This window comes from Mus musculus, chromosome 2 (assembly GCF_000001635.26).
Source record: "Mus musculus strain C57BL/6J chromosome 2, GRCm38.p6 C57BL/6J".
In the NCBI taxonomy this organism is placed as follows: Eukaryota; Metazoa; Chordata; class Mammalia; order Rodentia; family Muridae; genus Mus; species Mus musculus.
Window position 1 is genome coordinate 122,706,042 of NC_000068.7, and position 15,695 is coordinate 122,721,736.

The 15,695-nt window shown below is 41.1% G+C and overlaps 1 long non-coding RNA gene across 9 annotated transcripts in view; it reads left to right on the forward strand.

The window, feature by feature from the left end:
- The window catches only part of 4930417H01Rik, an 18,818-nt gene extending 3,403 nt beyond the window's left edge, over positions 1-15,415 (forward strand). For 3 of the 9 annotated variants that reach the window (XR_866683.3, XR_866686.3, XR_866689.3), the window contains 5 exons: positions 1,081-1,163; positions 2,022-2,127; positions 11,854-12,189; positions 13,231-13,323; positions 14,475-15,415. This is a non-coding gene — a long non-coding RNA (RIKEN cDNA 4930417H01 gene). The remainder of the gene's footprint in view (positions 1-1,080; positions 1,164-2,021; positions 2,128-11,853; positions 12,190-13,230; positions 13,324-14,474) is intronic. The other 6 variants (XR_866688.3, XR_866691.3, XR_866684.3 and 3 more) reach the window with 5 other exon arrangements.
- Positions 15,416-15,695: the final 280 nt, after the last annotated feature.

The following is a 15,695-nucleotide window of genomic DNA, read 5'->3' on the forward strand; positions in this document are numbered from 1 at the left end:
TTCAATACTGCATATTCTGGAATGCTTTTCTCTTTTCAGAGTGTGTGGATACAGAGGTTCCCATAGGATGTGCTGGACTGTGCTCTTCTTTTCAGGACATGGATGCTGTTGGATGGATATGAACACTGATAACAATGCAGTACATAGCTAGTAATAGAATACATGCTTTCTGTAGGAGTTATTCTGTTAACAGAATGGCCAGTTTCAATTTAAAATGTCCCCCAAGGGAGGAAACATGATGGTCCCAAAATAGACAAGAGAATTGTTCAAGCACAGAAACCCTCTATAGATAGGAGATATCAAAGGATCCCCAACTGCACGTCCACCCAGGCAGGCAAAAATCACCCAAAGCCAGATATTTAGGCAATTGAGTTCATTGCTTAATGACTTTGATTTTGTTTTCCTATAGTTTTCAAAGCAAATACTGCTAAGTATCTTTCTGTCCATGCTGTGGTGATATGTAGGGGAATATGTGATAAGATGGGGCTTTAAGGGTGTAAGCATTCCACTGTGAAGTCTGGAGGCAGGGCTGGACTGGAAGTTTGAAGATAGAGGTAGAAGACCAAGTGCTTCATCACAGATGAGAGCACCTGGGGATGCGGGAAACTGGATGCAGCTTCTAATTTTGTCCCCCATCCTCTATGGCTCCCTTGCTGCACACTAGTGCAGAGCTCGGTTCCTATGGGGGAAAGTAGGGAATCATAGTCTTTCTATCCATTTTGTAGAGACATGGTAAGATCAAAGTGATCCCTTGCTTACTTTACTAATGGGAGATTTTAGAGACCATGGCACCCAAGTTAAATCATGAGCAAGGGTATGCACAATGTTAGTTATCAAGAATCTAGCCTGAACTGTTTGTGTATCCATAGTACCTAGTATCACACTTCTAGTAGGAGCCGTGGAAATACTTAACTGGTTTGATTCATGTAAATAGTTTAATCCTAGGTCATCTGCTCACAGCTTTACGTTATTCTCTAATGTAAATGTCTAGCTAGTTGTTTAAAAAGCAAGTGTGGTGAAGCCATTCCTAAGAAAAAATTCAAAGTCTGATGTGGCTGTGTCTTATTCTTGTAATCTTAGCACAGGGAAGACTGAGGCAGGAGGATTGCCATAAGTTTGAGGACATCCTACCTGAACTATGAGTTGGGACCCTGTCTCAAAAAGTAAGTAAGAAAGTAAGTAAGTAAGTAAGTAAATAAATAAATAATAAAATAAAATAAAAGAAATAGGAAAACCAAAAGAGGGCATGTTTTAGTGGTGAGCTGTGTTCCTCAGAACGATTGATTATTAACTCACTAATAGATTATAGTTATTCTACCTCTATTTTTAAGAATATATTAGCATTCATGAATTAAACCTGGACAAGAAGCAGCTGTGTCCTAAGTACGTCTTTCTGGCCTCTCACCATTGGTAACTATTATACAATAGGCCTTTGTGTAAACTCACTCCAGAGCTTATTATGAGGATTATTTAGATTTTAATCTGCCAAGTGCTTCACGTTTTTCTCAGAATTCTTTTATAAATAAAAATGGCATTAATTCTTTTTTCAATCTCTAAGAAGTATGTTTAGTCTGGTCCTGCCAGAATAAAATATAATAAGCTCACCGCTGCTGAATTGCTTGTGTTCCCTAAAGAAAAACAAAACAAAATCCAAGAGTAAAACCAAGCCTAAATTACCTTTAATGGCTTTAAGATGACTACAGGAGCACACTTGACTGAGCAGGAATTACTATCTTAACCACAAAGAGTTTGGTGTATGATTTATGCCACACAATAAGATCTCATAGCAGGCATGCCAGATGATAATTATATATAAAACTCTATAATTACTATAGCTATTTTACACTGAGGAGCAAAGATTTACTATCTTCTTTGTTATTTACATTTTAATAATTTATATGCTGTTCACTTACAAATAAGATTAAAGGCAGCCTTCCCTTTTTGTAGGCGTCGTCATATGGTGTAAATGCTAAAATATTTCCCCAATACCAAGTACTGTTTAATCTTCATTGTGTGCACAGAAACACAGCCAGAGGCTGGCTGGCTTCCTTTGGAACCTCTGCTCTTTAGCCACCAGCTGTCTGTCTTCTGATGGGAATCCTGCCTCTAGTGACCTCCTTACCTCAGGTGGGTTATCTCCACCCTCATCCAGAAGGAGTGGCTCTGAATGTCCTGTATGCAGGCTGCAGGCTGCAGAACACTGGAGCAGGCCTGATCTTGGAAGAGGACAGATAAGAGCCTCATTGTATTTACAATGGAGCCTGTCTGGCCGGTGGCCAGCCTGGTTTGCTTGGGGCTGCAGAGGTTTCCTGGGACTTGGGACTTTGGTTTACTGTTACCTGTTTACCTGGCGGTGAGTGTAGGTTTTAGAACCTTGATATGACTGATTTGCTGGGTGGGGAGAGAAACGAACTTGGGAAAGATACTTTGTGCCTTTTGCAACCTGCAGCACCTTGAGCTGGGTGTCCTCAGGAAACTCTAGGAAGAACTGGTGTGGCTTTGGAAGAAATGTCAGAGGTGCCCAAGAGTGAGGGTAGTCGCGGGCAGGCAGGACTGCAATGGCATCAGAGCTCTCTAGAGTCATGAAGGCCAGTCCTTAGGTCAACTAGCTCTTGCAGCTTTGCAGATGTGGAGCCAGGCCCATGCTAAACAATCATGCCCAGAAACTGTGACTTGTCTCACATATCCTGAGGATATGGTGTTCCTGTCCTGGAGGCTCTTTTCCAGGAACTAGGGACCAGAGACACCAAGCTGCCTTAGAGCTGACGCAAGGGTGCCCCGGAGTTTTAAAGAAGACTGTTTTCTTTCCCATTACCCAGGGTTCCCTCCTCCCCACCAACCGCCACAGCTTGCTAACTCTTGCTTAGCTCTGCTCCAAGCCCCCGTGGACATGCCCAGTCACTCTTATCCTTGGATCCCCCTCCCCACCTCTATTTTCACTCCCTTTCATCTTTTGTCTCTTTTTGTCTTACCATATTCTTTCCTTCTTCAACAAATATTGTGGAAATGCCTAAGAGATGCCAGTCATTAATGATGGCCCTTAAACTCTAGACAGAAGAGAAAGCCCAGATGATAGGCTATTCATTCCTCAGCCCTGCCATTCAGTCACAGCTTCTAGATCTTTATTATGGTTCTTCCTAGATGAAATGCAGATGGTTACTATTTATATGTGATGTGTTTTTAAAAAAGTTTTATGTATTGCTATTTTATGTGTCTTGGTGTTTGTCTGCATATATGTATGTGCATCATGTACATGCCTGGGGTCTTTGGAAGCCAGAAGGGCAATGAGTCACTGGAATCACAGACAGCTGTGAGCTGTCAGGTGCATGCTGGGAACTGGACCTCAGCCCTCTAGAGAGCAGTCAGTGTTCATAACCACTGAGCCATCACTCTAGCCCTGCCCTTTTTATTTTTAAATGTTGCCTGGTTGGCCTTGAACCCTCAGTTTTACGTCAGCCTCTGCCCTCAGTCTTATTGGATAGTTGAAACTGGAGATGGCTCATCATTGCACTGGACTGTCAATGTGTAGTTTTAAAAGCGACTGCACAAAATAATACATTCTTTATGCGCAGCTGATTTTCAGTCTTGCATTCTGGGACACTCTTTGTAAGCTGTCACCAGATGAGATCTGTGGATGAGGAGCCCCACCCACTGTGCCAAGCTCTCGGGCCGGAGTGTTGCTTGCTCTGCCTTAGTTGCTTGCTCTGCCTATACGCCCAGGCTGCTGTCTCAGAGCTACCCATCCTGTCTTCGCTTTGTCAGTAATTTGGATAATTTTTTATCTCAAAGTATATTACTTTGTATTTGCTTCCACAAAAGCTCATTTGTCAGTTGTCTGATTACATGGTCAGATTTCTGGGACCTTCCTGTAAAAGGCCAGATAATGAATGCTTTTAGCCTTGGGGGGGGGAACTGAAGTGTCTGTGACATCCGCTCCATTGCTGTGGCAAGCTTGAAGACTCACCCAGAAGATAGTAAGCCAATGACAGTGGTGTTTCCAGTAAAATCTTATTATAGAAATGTTTCATGTCGCTTTTATGAATTCTATGTAATTTTTACATGTCATAAAATATGATTTTTCTATTTCTTCCAACCATTAATAAATGTAAAAACTATTCTTAGTTTGCAGGTTGTAAAAAAAAAAAAAGGCAGTGACTAGATTGGTAGATTGGTGTCTGGGGCTTGATCTAGATTATCACTATTTAAAATTGTTGCTAGGGACTCTACATCCAGTCTGCCTTCCAGGTCACCACACCGGTGACAGTGAGCCTCTCCCAGCACTAATGTAAGGGGTCAGGCTTTTTACTTGGTTCTGTTAATCTCCCCCCCCCCCACCAAAGAATATTAAAACATCAATGTTTAGATTTTTCAGTGGTCCTTGTTTACGTGAGATGTAGGCTTTGTTTGTTTGTTTTGTTTTTGTTTTTGTTTTCGTTTTTTTGGTTTTTCGAGACAGGGTTTCTCTGTGTAGCCCTGTAGTTAAGGACCATCTCTTCTGGATGTCCAAGATGTTCCTGTTAAAAACACCGCAAACCTTTCAAAACAAAGATGACTGCATCTTTACCATTTCTCCTAAGCTCAGGGACTCTTCCTGTGCCACTGGGCTATAGCCACACGGAATCTGTGTGTTAGGATATGTACCGTGGGCCTTGGCATGTGCAGTGTCTTGTTTGGAATGTTCTTCATCGCTACTTCTCTGTGTTTAACTCAGGTAAGCTTTAAGTGACTCTGACCAAGGGAGCCATCCATTATCTCAGTCCAGGTGAGCCATTAGTTGTAGGCCTGCTGCACACCTGGCTCCTTTCATCATTGTTGGTGGTATTGTCTCACCGGTGGTGGCTGCCTCTAACTCTTGTCAGTAGTCTCTAAGTTCCAAGAAAGTGGGGGCCCTTTGCTCGCTGCTCTGTGGCACTAGATCTGGCATAGCCAGAGCTCACCAAGCACCCACTGGGGCCTCAGCCTGCTGCCTGGGCATTGACGCCTTTTGTTGAAGTCTCCCCCATACCAGTAGACCCAATGGTCTTGAAAGAATTATAAGATCTTTTTTTGTCTCCCTCTTTTAAAATAGTCCTGGTAACTCTTATTCTTAGACTGTGTTGATTTAAATGAGATGATATGCCTGTCACACACATGTCGGCCTGACCCAGACACTGCTAGGTTAGTGTTATCTCTCTTCCCAGCTTATCCTTCACTGATGTCAAATTCATGGTTCCTTTCTTAATAAAAGTGTCTTCTCTTCCATGCCTAACTTAAAAGGCAAGGCTATTTCTCTGTCCCTCCCCGTGGTAGCTACTGGAATTTTCAGCTCATCTGTACTATGTTTTTCTTTTATACTCAAATGAAAGCATCCTCAAGCTCCCTTCTGAGTCCATTTGTATTTTTTTACTACTTAATTATTTTTTTATTAAGTAATAAACATATTAGGATTAAAGACCCCTAATAGGAACATCAGTTTCCCTGGTAACACTCTTACTGCCAGCTTGTACACTGGGGAGAATTTATACATGATTTATTCAAAGTCATGGAATTGGAAACCTGTCGAATAAAGATTTATATGAAGTTTGTCTGAGCCTAGTGCAATCATGGTGTCTGCTTTTGTATTTTCCTCTTATATTAGCTTTGGTGGTTAGTGATGTCACACATACACACACACACACACACACACACACACACACACACACATTTTGTTTTTCTTTTCAAATTTAAATGAGCAGTGACACATTTTGGCTAATGATGCTTCAGTGTCACATTGGGCTTCAAAAAGAACTCAGGTGCCGTCTTGTATTTAAGCTCATCATTTGTCCAGTTACCCATTCACTATTTCATAGAGGTCCTATACCAGAAATGTGCTATATACTGAACTTAGGCCAAAGCTTATATCTCTAGTTTCTGGAAAGATACTGGGAGTTAGAGAAAGAGACATTTGACAGAGGGTGGGAAGAGTGTGGATAGGCAAGATCTCAGAGCTAGAGGAAGGACTTCCTGTGAAGATGTTACCCTGAGTCTACTGGTAAGATGGGGGAATTCAGGAACTCTCCGATTCATGCACACCACGATGTGGCTGGTGGGTGGAAGTGACATGCTCTTCTGCTCTGATATGGCCTGTGGTTTACTGTGATTCTCAGTTCCCTTCCAGGGAAGCTGGTGTTTTCCTGGATCTCTGATGCTTTCGTTTTCAACATCAGTTTTAGAAAATTCCTGGTATTCTCTGTATAAGTAGCACCCTGGCCTGCTAGAATTGTTACAGTGGCTCATTGTGTGTGTGTGCACGCGGAACTTGGAGCTCATGGTTCAGTTAGGCTGGTTGGCCACTGAGTTCCAGGGGTCTGCCTGTCTCTGCTCTCTACCACTGCCTGAGTGCTGGAGCTAGGTTTTGGAAATCCAAACTCACGAACTCATGCTTGTCTGCCAGGCACTGTACTGACAGCCATCTCCTGAGACCTTCAATAACTTTAAAGAAGCTGTTTTTATAGGCTTACTTCATTTTCTCTTATAGTTTGGTGTTATGTACATGTTTGTGTGTATAGTGTGTGCATGAGCCCTCAAGTGTGTGTGTGGAGTTGTGAGAAAGGAACCTGGATTATTGTTGCTCAACCATTAAGCCACGTTCAGATAGGAATCTTGGTGACCAGGAGTCCTTTATGTGTGGACTTTAATTTGATGTGTTCATCATGGATCAAAGCACTTGATTTTGTTGACATTCTCAGAGTACATTTACTTTGCTCTAACCTGTCAAATACAAAGTAGAATATTGTGAGGATCTGTCTTTTGTCCATCATCTGTCCATCCATCCATCCATCCACCCACCCACCCATCTCTATCTCTATCTATCTATCTATCTATCTATCTATCTATCTATCTATCTATCTATCTATCTATCTATCTCTACCACCCATCTATCTCTAACTGTCTCTCTGTGTGTGTGTGTGTACATTTCTTGAGGATCCATAGTAAACTAAGCATGTTGGTCAGTGTGGGCTGTGATTTCAGAACACCGTAGACTTTATTTTTACAGTTCTTGAGAAATTGAAGACCACAAACAAGAACAAGCTACTGGCACATTCACCATTTGGTAAGGATCCTCTTTCTGGTTATGGGTAACCGTCTTTTCATGTCCTCACAGGGAGCAGAGACCAGGGAACCCTTAGGGATCATTCCTGTCACTAATTTCCTGAGGTCTCCATCTCCATGGAATCCAATTATTTCTCAAAGGCTCCACTTGCCTTAGAGTTTAGGATCTCTGTCCCAAGGTGTTATAAAGGAGAAATCTGAACTAATCAGTCCCCTCTCTTTAATATGTCTCACTTTAACATCCCCCCAATATTACCAGAAATCTGAGCCATATTTCCTTTTGAGTTTTTAGAGTATATGTCACCAAGATAAAATGAGTTTGAAACCCCCAAACTCAGTCTTTGAGAATTGCTCCACCCTAAATCTGGAGTTTTGAATAACGGTGATACTAGGATCCTTTAATGATCTTGCTAATGAAATCACTGACTCTGAAGCTCTGCATATCCATCTGCCTGTCAGAGGCTCATTGATCCTTAGCTTCTTATGTAGATTCATTGTGATGAACTAATGAACTTATGAAAACCTTAAACACTGGGAAGGCAGATGGATATACAGAGCCTGGGTGTTATTTCATTATGTTATATAGGAGTCAGAACCTTACATTGCCATTTTTTCTTTTGCCTATTTATCCGTTGCATGGTAGTAAAATGAGAGTTTGCACTTAATTAGCACATATTGATTGTATAACACAATGGGTTTCATGGCATTTTTTTCTACATGGTTTTATATGTATGTAGTATATAGTACATATTATATAATTATAATATCAAATATTAAATGTATATTAAACACAATTTTATATTTGATTATTAATATAACACCTTGATCATATTCACTCATCTGTATCCTTTCTTTTTCTCCCTCCGCCTTTCCCCCCTTCCCATCCCTAACACTCCCCCCTTCACATATGAGAGAAAGCATGTGGTATCTGCCTCTTGTGGTCCTGGTTTATTTTACTTATAGTGATACTCAGTTCTACTCATATTCCTGCAAGTTGCATTTATTCCTCTTAAATTTTTCTTATTTATGGCCAAATAAAACTCCATTGGGCATATATTACACATTTTTACTATCCCTTCATCCTTTGATCAGCACCTAGACTAATTCCATAACTTGGCCATTGTGGCAAATCAGTGAATATAGGTGTGCAAATGTCTCTATAATAATGCAGGTGTCTCTATAATTACACAGGTGTCTATAATAATGCAGGTGTCTGTATAATAACACAGGTGTCTCTATAATAACCCAGGTGTCTCTATAATAACCTGGGTGTCTCTATAATAACCTGGGTGTCTCAATAATAAAATAGATTTGAAGATTCACCTAGTAGCTTACACTGAAATTTCCCTTGGACCAAGAACATTCTCTGGTTTTGTTACAAAGGGAAGTTTCTAAATCAACTCACACTTGTGCTTTAACATCACCACTGGAATCCTGAAGCTGATGGCCTGCAAACTTGTTTGGGGTTAGTTGCATAGTAATTAGGAAACAGAATAGGGGAATCTGTCCCCGACCCCATTTTTGCTTAACCTTTGTAACAGATTAAATAAAATAATGGAATCAGTTTATCTGCCTTTTGTATTCATACTGAATTTTCCACTTATTTATTTATCTATCTATCCATTTATCTATTTGCTTATCCATCTTCACTCAGGCCATTTTTCCTTATTGTTCCTAAGCAAAATGTGAGGTTTCTCTTTAATGGCACTGTCTCTTTCACAGTTACAGGTGCTTTGTACCCATCCTGTCACAACTTTAAATGGAGTCACATTTATTTCTTCAACTAACTCTATTTCAGATCTTTTTGTTCCCCATTTTGCTTTGAATTATCACCACAAGCCTAACTAAAAGCTGCAGGCAATGACTATGCCGTAGCCTGTTACACTATTTCAAATTTATCTAACATGTTATTTAACTTATTACTTTTGCATTCTGCCTCACTCAAATGTTTAGAATGGTGGCAGACTATAACGAGATTCTCAGTCAGAGTAACATGAATGCCTTTTCTCCCCTTTCCGTATGGAGTCCTTGCTTGTATCTCTCTGGAATGTCATAAGTACAGTCGTTGTCAGCATGTCTGTTGGCATTCTGTCCCCTATGAAGCAGGCTAAAAAAGCAGGGTGAAGTTTTAGGGACATGAGAAGAAAGACTCCTAGAATCCAATCGAAGCTTCCTGTCAGCAGAGAAGCAAGAATTCTAGTGCAATTATCATCTGCTCAAGGTCTTCCCAGCCATAAACCTGTAATTTTCTAGGACTCTGTACTGGCTGGTTTTGTGTGTCAACGTGACAAAAACATGAGTCAGCAGAGAGGAAAGAACCTCAGTTGAGAAAATGTGTGTATGAGATCCAGCTGCAAGGCATTTTCTCAATTAGTGATTAATGGAGGAGGGCCCATCCCACTGTGAGTGGGGACATCCCTGAGCTGGTAGTCCTGGGATCTACAAGAAAGCAGGATGAGCAAGCCACGGGAAGCAACCTGGCAAACCGTACTCCTCCATGGCCTCTGCATCAGCTCCTGCCTCCAAGTTCCTGTCCTGTTGAGTTCCTTTCCAGAATCTTTGATGCTGAATAACAATGTGGAAGTGTAAGCCATATAAACCCTTTCCTCTCCAACTTGCTTTTTAGGTCATGGTGTTTCATCATGGCAGTAATCCCTAAGGAAGACAGACTCTCACCAGAAACTCCATTTATAGGAAAGGACATGAGCTAAACACCCTGTGCAGCCCTAGCATCTCCTGGTCTTATCTGATCAGATCACAATCCATCCAAGGCAAAGAAAATTAGCTATTTTATCTTAGGGCTCCTGTACCCTCACTTGGATGCATCTCCTTTCCTTCTGTGGCCCACTAGGAGGCACATGCCCTTATCTGGGCACATCTTACTTTCTTCAGAGCACCCTTCTTTGCTCAAGTCTATATCTGGCTAGTCCTGGCTAGTCCTGCAGTTTTTGCTGTTGTTTTGGTGAATCCATGAACCCTGCTTTGGCCTTACTCAACCTCCCTAAAACTCTAGGGGACTCCTTAGGTTACTGAGAGCCTGACTCCCAACTGGAGCTGTGGTTCTGTTCCCTTCCCTTACCAGTGTCATGCCACATTCCTAACAGAAAGGCTGGCACATGCATTATAGGTTTTTTTTTTTTTTTTTTTTTTTTAGCCTGCGGCTCCAAATTCCTCTGTGTTCCTCTGGTAAATCAACCCTGAAGTCCTACAGGCCATGTGGTCAGGTTTACCACAGCGATGGCCTCATTCTTGGTACCAGTTTTCTGGACCAGCCACTTTTCCTGTTGCTGTGACAAAAGCCTAACAGAACAATTTAAGGAAAAGGGGACTCATTGTTGGACAGCTTCACAGGAAGGCACGGTCATTGAAGCTGATCCATCTCTGGGAACTTCCGGTGTGACTTGTTCCATCTTTGTAGACAGCTTGCCAGAGACCTTGGCCTTGAACTGGAAGTGGGTTTCACTTTCAAAGCATGACTCAAGAGACCACTTTTTCTAGCTAGGTCACACCTGCTAAAAGTTCCAAAACAGTCATGTGGAGACACATGAATCTGTTGGGGAACAGTCAGATATAAACTGTAACAGTGCTACTTCTAGTCTTTCCACAACACATTATGTCTTCTTTTTTTTCTAGTCCACCAGTTGAATGAAGAACTGAAGATACAATAGTTGGCCCCAGGTCCCTAAATAGCTGGGCAGAATAGAATTCCCAGATCTTTCTGATTATGTGGGCATGTGTTGAGAAATGTGATTTTTTTTTGGGGGGGGTGAATGTTGGAAATAGAATGCATTTGTTACAGCAACGTCTACCTTTTGCCTTAACTGCTGTAGGGATTTTTGAATGCCTCTGCTCCTATCATGCACAGTTCTTCAGCTAGGAGACTGGGACAAGAATTATTATTGACCCATTCTAGTAATCATTATAATTCTTATTGTTTCCTGTTAGTAAATTACCTTGGAGGTTCTGCTATCATTTTAAGATTTTGAAAAAAGAATCACTGGGTTCTTCATCCTAAAAGCTTTTAAAAATTAAACATAAAACTTTGAATTATAAATTTGTATTGTAAACATAGGACTTTATTAGATAAGGCTAGTGTAGAGTGTTGATACTGATGCATTCCTGAAGGCCACATGGTTATGTGTCTGGCATTCAGTAGTTTCTTTATACACACACACACACACACACACACACACACACACACACACACACACACAACCACATGATAGATACTGGAAACGGAATGATAAATGAGACTGATTTAAGTTTTAACTGTCACATATAGAATCACATATTCCCAGGGTGACCATGTGTGACATTTGTGAAGTCACTTTGCTTAAAAACAAGGACAATGCTGCTGGTGTGCTCTGGGCTAGTGTACCCTCAGGGTCTAAGTGAGATTAGCTGTGTGATAAAGTGACTTCCCCATACTGCTGAACTAGTGTGTGTCTTTACAAAGAGTTAACAATCATTCTGGTAGGCCATTTAAAAATGGCAATTTCCAAAGAGAAAGCCTAATTCTGTCTATAAATGGGTGTATCTGAACTTCTCTGCCCTTGTTTTGATTGTACTAGAGATACTGAGTTAACCTTATATACTCTACAAAGATAATTTCATAAGAATATTCTTAGCTAGTTATCACTTCTCTTAGGCTAATAACCAGGACTGGAATCCCTGTATTATGGGATAGATATGTGTTTAACTTGTTAAGAAACTGCCACTTTAGGCCCTCATTAGGAATGTTTGAGAGATGACTCCTTGTCTCACCAACTGATTTTGTATTAGTTTGCAGCTGAATCAACAAAGAAACGAGGATCAACAGTTCCCAGTTCTGGAGGCTGATGGTCTCTGATTAATCGCATAGCCCATTTAGTCCAGCTTCTGTGGCTCATGGTGTCAAAACAGGTCACATCAAGGCAGAAGCCAGAGGGATTCAGCTATGAGGCCTGCTGTTTTGCTTTGTTTTGTTTTACTTTCTTTAATATAATAAACAAAACTGGCTCTCTCAAGGATGGAATGATAAATACAGTAATCTGATTATCTTGCAGTAGATAATTTGTCTACCTGTTAATGATTCTGCTTCTTGGACTACGTCCCAGTAGATGCCATGCTTTCAGCCTGGTAAGTGACACTAATACTACCTCCAAACCATCACTTGGATTGTCAGGGTTTTGGTGTGGTGATGATACAGGAGAAATGTAAAACACGGAGTTGATGATAGAAAGGAGTCACTAATACATTTTCTTAGGAAAAGTCAAGTGACACACAGCAGAATCTAGCTGAAGGAGCTCCGCCAATAGGGCTGGAAGATAACTCTCGCACTAACCTGCTTTATTAGGAACTGTAGGAAAGGCAGGTCTGCAGCACAGTTGAAGTTTAGGTTGCTGAGAAAGTTTCTGCTCATATTTATGCACCAGTGATGATCTCCAGTTAGGTTCCAGTCTCATAGCAAGAGGAGGCAACCCGGACTTACAAGCAGCCATTCGGTCAACTCTGTATCAAAGTATAGATCCCAGTGAGTCCTGGTCTGCCATTAACTATCAGCAAAAGCCTAATTGTGCCAAGTAGGCAGGATGAACCTGGGTAACACCTAGGTTCGAAAAGAACAGTACTGATATATTTATAAGTCTGGCAATATCTTTGCTGCGAGACTCTCCTATCTGCCCAAGTGGCCAGACTTGCAGTCTCCTGTATCTGTTTAAATTGTTCAAAGTATAGCCTGGGCCTGGGACCTGAAGAGATTTGAGAATGGCAGTGTACACGATATGCATAAGCCTGAGGTGTGTATGCATTAGGAAAATCTTCTGTTTGTGGCTGGCTTTCCTTTGGACATTAGCCAGAGATGGACATGTGCTATGTTAAAGAGATATTGATTTTATTAATCCCTAAGCATGCAGAATGATTTCTTACTGAGAAGCCACATTAATTTCAGAAAAGCTGTTTAATTTTGGTGAAGTTGTGTTTATCTTTTGGCTTTCTTTTGTTGCTATTGTTTTGGGTATAGTATCTTAGAAATCATTGCTTAATCATGGTCACAAATATCTACATCTGTATTTTCTTTTACGAGCTGCATGACTTCATTTTTAGGTTCTGGACTATGAGCTCCTTTGAGTTGATTTGGAGTATGGAGTTGGGTAATGGGCCACACTGATTCTTTTGCAGATGAATGTCAAAATGGCTGAACACTGTTGAAAAGATGCCTCATCACTGAGTCATCTTTGCAAGTACCTTGTGGAAGAGCAAGTGACCACAAATGTATGAATTTATTTTTAGATTTTTCCATTACTCCATGTTACTCTGTAGCCTAACCTTGAGCACAGCTTTTATGTGTGATTCATTGGGGCTCTAATTTGTGTTTTCCTGATGACTAATGGCAGCTTTAGAATGTTTCTTCCTGCATATTCCAGTCAACCTCTCACCCCACCTCGCATCCACACATGCTTTGATGACTTTATTAGTCTTCATTGTTTGAGAACTCTATGCAGAAGTAATGACACAGCATCCATACACTTGCTGGGCATCTTTGCTGGGCATCAGCATATTTTTTTACACTTATCCATGCATTTTGTGCACTATAGGTTGTTTCTTCACAGTCTCTTTTTACAAAAAAATTGACATTTCTATTTCCTTTTTATGTAATTATGGTGTGAAAAATTATAGCCTGTTTTTTACATTTCTCATCCAGTTGATTAGTGTGTATGGTCATGGATGTCAGAATTTTTTGCCTATTCCTAGTTTTTTGTTATTTCTATATAATTACTTTTTAAATTATTATTACTTGATGACTATACAAGAGTCAAGAGTCATTTTTTCTGTCTTTCTTTACTTAAAAAAAGTCACTTTATTTTAAAGAACTTAAAAATATGCTGCTAGATTAAGGTTGTCACTCAAACACTAGTCCTGTCCCAAATGCTGTACATCTCAACCTCTGTCTTTTTTCAAAAGATTTTGTGTATCTCTATTTTGTGTGTCTGGAATTTTTTTTCCTGCATGTATGTAATGCACCATGAGGCCAGAAGAGGAAGTTGGATTCCCTAGAACTGGAGGTACAGTCAGTCTTAAGCCACAATGTAGGTGCTGGGAATTGAACCTGGGTCCTCTGCAAGATCTGCAAAGCGCTCTTAACCAGTGAGCCATCTTTCTAACTCGCATTTTTTTCTTTCCATGCTCATACATACTGCTATCATTTTATGTCTAACTTAAATCTATCTTCATGCAGACATCCTATTTATTCAAACTCTGAATTTTATTCCTGCTTCGAGTAATTACAATATATAGAATCCGTGTGTGTTTCTGGAAAAGTCGCCAGAATTTTCCATAATGTTAGGGAAACATTCTAGACAGAGGAGGGTGTTTGTCCCCTCCTTCTATGCACTGCTGTTTACCTGCTATGTTTGTCTTTGCAGGTGAACGTGGAGACACTGGCTGTGAAGATACACATTTATTTCTCTGCCTACAAGAAAGAATAGAAATAAAGAAACCAAAGTGAACGTGGGCTTTCTGAAGAATAATTTTCTTTCATGCAGTCTGCAGATACTGAAGTCTGCTGTCTCCTCCCCCGCCACCTCCCCCTTGCCAGTAACTGCAGCTGCTGAGATACAGTTGAGTTTGTGGTACAACCAGTTTCCTCACCTTTACACACTGAACTGTCAGTCTTTTCTCCTCCGGAGTGTACTTGTCTTGGGCAACTGTCAATTAACATCCCTCCCTGGCTCCCTTACTGCTCCAGGCTCTTCCTTCATTGCTCTGTGCAGGCCTCACAGAGCCCAACCCCAGCCAAGTTAGACTTCAGTCAGAGAATCAGAAACAAAACCAGTGTCTGCCAGGAGACACTCTCTCTGCCTGGGAATTCCTCCCCATTGGGAGAAGTCTATGTCATCTCCCTCCACCTACGGTGGGAAAGTGTTGAGTTTGTTAGGCTGAGTGAGGGATTATGGCCAGGAACATTGGTCACCTTAGAGCATCCACACTGGAGGGTATGTTCTCAGCAGAGGTGATGACTGCCTGATAGCTGTGTATTATGGAGTTCTCTCCCTTGACCCTCCCCATCTATATGCTCTGTCCCAACCCCACAGATTCATGTGTTTGAACACCTGGTCCCCAGCTGGTAGCACTGTTTTGGGAAATTACTTAATCTGTGGGAGGTGAGGCATGCCTGATAGGGTACATTGTTAGAGGTGGGTCTTTGAGGGTTAGGATCTGGCCTTACTTTCTCTTCTGTTTTCTGCTTTCTTCTACATCATCACAGACTTCTAATGCTTCAGAGCCATCCTGCCATGTCTGCCCCACCCTGATGGACTAAAATTTCTGAAACCAGGAGTCAAATTAAACTTTTTTTCCCCTCTTCTGTTGGGCATTTTGTCACAGTGATGAGAAAAAGCTATCTGGTATGATGAAGGGGAAAGAAGTAAGAATGAAACAGCAACATAAATCATGTAAGGTCTGTGAGAGCTGGGGTAGGGTGGGCAAGGAATGAAACCTACGAACTATTCCAAAGCTCAAGACTGCCTAGTGCTTGCTATGTTCTTACCTTCTGCTGTCCTGTGTTCTTCAGGCTTATCAACCATCCTTATTCTTTTATCTCTACAAATTCCTTCATTGCAGAACCAACTTATGCCCTACTGGCA